Genomic DNA, 8,701 nt, shown 5'->3' with positions numbered 1-8,701 from the left:
CCTGTACTCTGAAAGACTAATTTAATTAGAGGTAGTGATATTTCAGTGTAATTTGTTAATGGGTACATTCTGCAAAAAAAAAAAAAAAAGAAAGAAAAAAGAATAATTCTGCCTAAGCACTGGTAATTTTATGTATTTTTAGCTGGATTCTGTCAAAAGAAAGAGTTTTCTTTGAATTTCATAGCATAGAGATGCCTGGAGGAAGAATATCAATGAAGCGAAGAACAGCTTAAAAACTTTTGAGTTATTAGAATGTATACAAGGGAGAACGCAATAATCTTTTTGCTTTCCCAGTACTTTAATATATAAAATTGTATGCATAGCATTACTAGACTACTGAAAGCTAAATTTTTTATTTTTGATGTCATAATCATTCTTCTGTATCATCCCTACTGCTGTTTTGATTTTTTTTTTTTTTACAGTTTCAGATTAAAGAAGAATATCATAGCACATTATTTCTTTCTTTTATTTCTGGCAACTTGTATACGTTAGTTAAATATGACATGACCTCCTGAAAAGGAAATGAAATAGCAGCTCCTAATAGACTTTGTAGTATTTTGGGGAACATTATAATAAAAACTTTAGGGAAATATCAATACTTGTAGTAATTTTAAAAAGTTTGTTTTTTGAACTTAACCTACAATAAGTTTGATTCTGATGTATTTCATTTTTATAGAACTTTCGTCCTAATTTTACTGTCTTGTAGGTCACTCAAGTTGAGGCCTTATTAGACATGATGGGCTAGGATGTGCTACACTAACAGTTACCACCAGTTTTCTGTGTTTAACACAAAAAAACTGATATTCATGCTAAGTCTGTTGTAGGTGTGGATGACTTTCAGGGCAGCTCTCCATGGGGGTGGTCACTCATCCTGTGGGCTTGATCTTGTATTACCTGCAGCTGGCCCGTTCTTTCATAATTATCAGGAAGAATGACCACTGCAGGGGAGGAGGGCGTCAACTTTTAAATGCTTCTGCTGTAAAGTGATATGTGTCCCTTCTACTTGCTGATTCTGTTAACCATGTGGTCAGGCTTAATGTCAAGGGAGATGAGAAGTGTAATCTTTCTGAATATCTAGGAAGGGGAGAAAAACTGAAGATACTTCTGAGCATCACTAATGCTTACATTCGGCTTAATGTTTAAGCAGCATGGCAAGTAGATCCATGTTTCTGAGCTAGAAGGCCATGAATGGGATACTGGTGTGCTACAGATACTCACTGCAACTGGTTTTTAGTTTTTAATGTGGCTGCTAGAATTGATGAAATAACATATATGGCTCACATTGTATTTCTGTTGGACAGCATTTGCCCTCCAGGCCATCAGCAGGTAGCTCCTTGGGCTGAGAAAGGAGAATAATTTCCAGGTATCAAGAGGATGATCTCTAGGGAACTGGTGGTGATGTCAGGTTATGGATGGTCTAGCAAGGTCTTGGAGTGCCTGCCCTTGATACGTCTGTCATTCTGGTGTGATCCCTGTAAGGCTGTCTCTAATTATACCTACTCCCCACGTCTACTACCATGTTCAAAAGACATTAACCAAGATTTCTCAGCCTGTTCAAACCACCATTATGTTTTGATCCAAATAGCTTTTACATTATTAATGGAGTAGAAGGAAATTTTGGTAATGGAAAGTAAAAGGACAATAGTGGGAAAAGATTTTGGCTAGAACTTCAGTGGTCTCATTTTATGGGCAAATCAGTGCCTTAGTTTTATCAGCTGGCCTCCCAGGGGGAAGCAGAAAGATCAAAAGAAAATGAAATTATTTTGTTGAAATGCTACATGGCACAAACAAAGCATGACTGAAGACTACACCAGGCCTAGCTGAATTTGGCTTTTCTCTACGATTTAAAGTTTCACAGAGAGATTCTGGTTTCTGGCTTTTGATAGTGGTCAGTGATGTCTAGTGACTTCCTAGCCACTAGAATCCATTTCCTCCCATGAATGATGAAGATAGTAATTAGGTAATACAATAATGATCCTGTCAAATTAGAATTCATGTGCCCTTGGGCTTTTTTATAGTGTTAAAAATGTGAAGACTCTTTACAATAAAACAGATAAAAATTAATTCACAACAGTTAAAATAATATTTGAAGGGATAATATTCAAAATCGTATATGCACTACTGTATACCCCATTGTTATTTGCCGTAGCTACCCTATGCTGTAATAGAACTGTGAAACTTACTCTTCCTGTCTAACTGATAGATGTTTAAAGTGATGGCTATGGTAATGACCCTGATTCGATCACTGTAGTACATGTACATGTATCAAAACACCACACCATACCCTGTGTGTATGTATAATTATGTCAATTAAAAATTAATAAAAATAATAATATTTAAATACCCTTATGGCTTGCTCTGAAAACTTCCTGCAATTGCAAACGCTTATTATTTTCTTTCTTTTTTTTTTTTTGGAGACTGAGTCTCGTTCTGTCACCCAGGTTGGAGTGCAGTGATGTGATCTTGGCTCACTGCAACCTCTGCCTCCTGGATTCAAGCAATTCTCCTGCCTCAGCCTCGCGAGTAGCTGGGACTACAGGTGTACACAGCCTTGCCTGGCTGATTTTTTGTATTTTAGTAGAGACAGGATTTCAACGTGTTGCCCAGGCTGGTCTCGAACTCCTGAGTTCAGGCAATCCTCCCACCTCAGCCTCCCAAAGTGCTGGGATTATAGGCATGAGCCACCGTGCCCCGCCTATTATTTTCTGTTATTCTTCTGAATAAGACTTGTGTAGATCACAGGAGAGGTCTCCTGCATAACACTTCCCCAGATTATCTCCCTGACCACGACCTCACTCATGGAGCAACCACCACAAAATTTCCCAACTCTCCCATCAAAATTCTTCAGTTAATCTCATCACGATTTTAATACCAATATGTTTATCCTCAGTGAAGATTTTATGCAAGTATTGATTTTATCCTTCAGTTTAATTTACGTATTTTTTGCTGATATTTTTACTATTTAATTCTAAAATAGAAGTTATATAAATTTTGTCATTTACTGTTTTTGTGTGGTATCTGACAATTACTAATTTTGTAAATTTTCTTAATTGCTTATTTTGTCTTCCTTCGCTTTTTCTTTTTACTCTTTCTTTGCTTTCATTTCTTTTTTCCTTCTGATTGGATTTTAAGGTTAACAATTAGTCAAAAGTCTTATTATTAATGGAAATCAGTGATTAATTTTGTGTGTTTTAGAATTAAAGTGTTTATAGTGTTTATATTATGTTTAAGATACACATTTTTAGAAAGAAACTCCTTTCAATTAAATTAGTTGATTTCTCTGGACACTAAATTACTAAAGAGAACAGTAAGTTCCAGAAACTGATTGTTTTCAAAATACATTTTGGTTATCTAGGAATGTAGAAAATGATTATATTGTATATATTTTTAACTTTTAATTACTAAATTAAATTCTAATTTAGATCGCTGTATGTTTAATTTAGAAGCTTTTTATATGCTTTATATTAAAGCATTTAAAATGCAGATAGTCTTAATTATATATTTTAAATACATATAATTTATATTATTTATATATATACTTTATATTATTAACAAATAGATTTTCTAGATTTGTGCGTGCCTGCAATCTGTTTTGTCTTTAGATTTCATTTCTACATATGTTTATTTTCCCAACACAAAGGATAATTTGAGAATAAATGCTGAAAACCTCTGAGCCTCACTAGAGTTCACCCCTCAAATGATTAAGATAATTGGGCAATATAATGATGATTCTCTTAAATTGGAATTCATGTGCCATTATAATTATTCTCACACATGGAGTAAACATTTCATTTGCATGCAAAAGTGATGAAGTGAAGCTCCTTGCATGACAAATTTTTGTGGCACTCTACCCCAAAACAGCCATCTTAGACATAAGTAGTTTTGAATTCTCTTACACAAAAAGTAAGAATCTTTCTTTATGAGAAAGATATGAGCACTATATGCTCAAGTTTTAAAAGCCATCTTTTACAAGGTTTCACATATAATACTTTAAGCCAAAGTGCTTCCCTGTTATATGGAATTTCTTATTTTACCAGTCTCTGTGTTCACTATCAGTGGTAGACTGGAAACAAATGAAGCAGAAGAAGTAGAAAAGAAGCCGGGTTAGCATAACACTGTCAGAACAGGCAGTGATGGCGTGTCACACATCGTGGTGACAGCATTAATCAAACAGATTATTAAATTTAAAACTTACTGTATATTGATGACGTTAAGACCTTAGTATATTTGCTAATTAATAGACTTTTTAGAATCCTTGAAGATCATTATTTATTCTGAAAAAATCAAAACAAACTTCTGTAGATTATGTATGCCAGGAGGCAAAGAAATACTCATATTTCATGTTTTAAAATATTCATATTGGCCAGGTGCAGTTGGCCTGTAATCCCAACACTTTGGGAGGCCAAGGCAAGTGGATCACTTGAGCCCAGGAGTTTGAGACCAGCCTGGCCAACATGGTAAAACCCCGTCTCTACTAAAAAATAACAACAATTAGCTGGGCGTGGTGGTGCATGCCTGTAGTCCCAGCTACTTGGGAGGCTGAAGCAAGAGAATCACTTGAGCCTGGCAGGCAAAGGTTGCAGTGAGCCAAGATCACCCCACTGCATTCCAGCCTGGGTGACAAAGCGACACTCTGTCTCAAAATAAAAGTATTCATACATGAGGCTGATGCTCTGGCCCTAGTGGCATGCAGCTATAAAGGCTATAGATGATATGAAGGTGTAAACATCAAGAGTTTCATCTGAGATGAGTTTTACTCACATAGCAGCTCTTGTACTCAGCTCCTGTTTGCTCATAAATCATAATTCCACATAAATTCATATGAAAATATGAATCTAAATAAATGGCTATCGCTTTATTCAAAGGTAAGGGATTAGATTATCACATTTACTGATATTTGCCAGTGTGTACACAAGCTGTCCAAAAAATACCTTTTTTTCAAGAGTTAATTAAAAAAATGTATTGTGTGTTTTAAATGTTGCTCTCTTTAGATTGGTCGAAGGAGAGTTATTCTCTTGAAAAGAAGAGCTTGCTTACCAGACATTTTGGAGCACCTGAATGAACTTAATTGAAAATTGCAAAGGCCATATAAAAATATTACACACACAGAGTTTATAGATACAAAGCAAAAGTTAAACTTTCAAAAAAGGATAAAAATGATTCACTTGTGTTATTGGTGTTATATTGAAAACCTAAAAAACAGTATTAAAACTATTAGAGCAATCCCTGTGGATGTTTGAAACTCATTATTTTGAAGTACTTAATAGGAAAAATTTTGAAAAACGTTTGCATTTCCGAAGGACTTTCCACATTACATTTGCCCTTGTAAGTAAAAGAAGGACCATGAAATTTAATAAATTTAGCCCTCATGGCTCATGACAAGAAAGAACTTTCTATTACTTGGAGAAAAAGTGGTAAATGCTATAATGTCCTTTGCTCCCACTGACTCTTGTGAATAAAGTTTTCGTTGATAGCAATTAAGAATTTGATATTTCAGTCAGAAAACATACAAAGATATTTTGTGAACACAAGCTCAAATTTATCATTAAAGATTTAAAAAATATTTTAGTTGGAAATTTTACACATATTAAAGAATTTATATATTCCACAATACTCTGTATTTGTTTTCTTATCATAATTATATGCTGTAAAGAAAATGGAATGACTTTTTTCACCAAGCTCATTCTCAACCTGTCTCTAAAACTGTCCCATTGTATATGTGTGAAAAGGATTGGTAAGCCCTGACATGGCAACTAAATTATTCTAGAGAGAAAAAAAAATTGTTCCTGTATGAAATTTAGAAAGGAACTATTGTGGCAAAATGATACCAAAGCGGAATTTTTTTCGGATTTATGAGCAAATTTGTTATGTGGTAACTATCCTCCGTTGGAATGTATATGTAAAAACACTGGAAGTGTACTTACTGGTGAGACAGTTTCTCCCTACCTTCCTCCCTCCTAATGCCGTCATTAATTGAAATCTCATTCATTAACAAATACTGCTCTGTGGCTGTGGAAAAGAAATTTCTGTTAACACTGTGAAACTATTTCTATTTTCTCAATGCCTTTGAAAATAGCAATTAGTATGGAAAAAAAAAGTCAAAGGTATATTTAGACATGAAAATATTTTAGTGTTCTCATATAATTGTTTCTAAATATGGTATAATGTTTACTTGAGCAAAAATTATAAACCATATGTATTTGCACATTTTCATTCACTTGGTTTATGTAGTGCTATTAACTGCTACTACATTTAATATATAAGATCTGTGGTTTCTTGTTAATATTTTATAAGGATATTATGGTTTTATGGTTAACATCATTTTGAGGTATTGCCTTTAGAGTAAAAAATTTCTTTAAAATAATTATTTCCCTGGTGATTAATTTTATGTTAATCATGTTCACACAGTTTTATGTGGGCTAGAACACAGTAACTACATCTGATGTATGTAAACTATGCAATATCTCTAATAATACATTTGTTGTTTAATAGTACGATTTTTTTGCCATAATCATTTAGTCATATATAGACTTAATTAATCCAGAGGATCAAGCCTGTTATTTCATTTGTCTAAGGAAGTGTATTTTCTTTTATCCTATGTTATGATATTCTGGAGTTTCTACCTGAGATTATCTGAGCATAAGCAAATTTAATGTTGGTGAAAGGAAGGTTCTCTCAGGAAAAAATCTCAAGCCAAATTTTAAAATCATTTTTGAAATAAAATTTTAATTGTTTACATGTATCTGTTAAAATAGCATAACTTTCATTAAATGTCAATGCAGTGTCTTCATACTTAGGATAATTACATAAAGTTATTGGTTCAATTATATTATCCAACTCTGACTAATACCAGCTTGAGGCAATTCAATGGAAGTCATGTTTGTGAGAGATTGGGGATCTTAAAAACTAGACAACCATCCATTCCTTTAAGATACATCTGATAATTAGCATGTTTGACCATCATCTGTACGAAATCTTATACTTTTTTAACTTAATAAACTTTACTTCTTAGACCAGTTTTATGTTAGCAGAAATACAGTGTTTCATATATCTCTCCTAGTACTTGGTTCCTCTATTGGTGACATCCTGCATTAGTGCGGTATATTTGTTACAATTGACAAATAAATAATGATGCATTATTATTAACTAACGTTTCTAGTTTGCAGTAGGGATCATTCTTTGTGTTACACAGCTCTATGGATTTTGCCAAAAACATAGTGCTATGTATCTACCATCAGAGCATCATACAGAATAGTTTCACTCCTACACATGTATTTTAAGATAAATTTGACATCATCTCTTCTTGAAAGCCCATATATTAAAAATGATAAAACTGCTTCATATTTTGAAAAATAAAAGTTGAAAATCTTGTTCATTATGTTACTCAGAGTTCTGTACCTGCCATTCATAAGGAAAATATTTTAATAACAGAAACAGGTTGACTCCAGTGGACTATGTATTTCTCCTTACAGCAGTCAAATGTCCATGATATTAGCCTTATTTTCATCATCAAAGTTTAATTTTTGAAGCTAATTTAAAATATTAAAGCATGTCCCTTGTATATCCTCTCCCTTCCACATTGTTTCTGTGTACTATTTTTGTTTTTAAGCCTAAAAATCTTTCTGAAAGGCTATGAACTAAAAAATATATAATTTATAAATTATATATATATTACTGTATACCTCAGATTCTGTAACTTAACAGTTTCCCACTTTTTTCCTATTAACTTTTAAGTTTGTGTAAAATAAACAACTTGAGTAAGTTTTAGTGTTTGTTCCTAGAGCAGAGGTGAATCTTTTCAAATTCAAGAAGATATTTATAGCTGCATATAAGTCACAGGTGAACCAGACAACAGGCAATAAACCTTAACCCGTGGATGATAAATGGAATTCACATATTATCCATTGAAATTTGAAAGCTTTTTGATTTGTGTGACTTGCACATAATAAAATGTGATTCACATGGAAGAAGCATATAATCATGAGCCAGGTACCATACATGGATTGCTTCAAAACCACCAGATCAAGTCAGGACTAATATTTCGTCAAGGAGAACTTTTTCAGTTGACTTAGTTTTATCTAAGATGTTGACCCAACTGGATAAATGTACAAAGGGAATTATGTAATACACCACATTCCATAGAGCCTGAATAATGCCAAAAGATTTTGTGTGTTTTAATATTTGAGCACATGAGAATTATCACCTGTTTTTAAAACTCTGAAAATTGTAATAACAGATATATTAAACTAATTCATATTGGTCATAGGTTAGGGGCAGAGGTGATAGAAAAACTAATTGACTTTAAATGACTGACCTTTATACAATTTCCTCCAAACTGTTTTCTCTAGTGTCAGACTCACTTAGGTCAACCTCTTCTCATTCATAGGATGTGCAGTAAGTGACTTTTTACAAATGCATTTTTTGCAGAGGCCTCCTCCTTTCCCTCCCTGAAGCACTGTGACACCTGAATCCGAATAGGTAACGGTAGAACATTAATAGAACAAGCGCCAATGACTATGAAATCCCCTCTTCTGTCTGTCACACCCTTATCCCACCTTTCTTTCCTTCTCTTTCTTTCTTTTCTTTTCTTCTTTTTCTTTCTTTTTCTTTCTCTTTCTTTCTTTTACTTTCTGTCTCTTTCCCTTCCTCCCTCCCTCCTTCCTTCCTTCCTTCCTTCCTTCCTTCCTTCCTTTCTTTCTTT

The 8,701-nt window shown here is 33.5% G+C and overlaps 1 protein-coding gene across 1 annotated transcript in view; it reads left to right on the top strand.

Annotated features, from left to right (window-relative positions):
- Window positions 1-8,701, top strand: part of CDH2 (cadherin 2, type 1, N-cadherin (neuronal)) — a 199,866-nt gene that overhangs the window by 122,553 nt on the left and 68,612 nt on the right. The window lies entirely within an intron of this gene.

This window comes from Mandrillus leucophaeus, unplaced genomic scaffold, assembly GCF_000951045.1.
Source record: "Mandrillus leucophaeus isolate KB7577 unplaced genomic scaffold, Mleu.le_1.0 Scaffold711, whole genome shotgun sequence".
NCBI lineage: Eukaryota > Metazoa > Chordata > Mammalia > Primates > Cercopithecidae > Mandrillus > Mandrillus leucophaeus.
The sequence above is the reverse complement of the archived record's forward strand: the minus strand, read 5'-3'. Positions and strand labels throughout refer to the sequence as shown.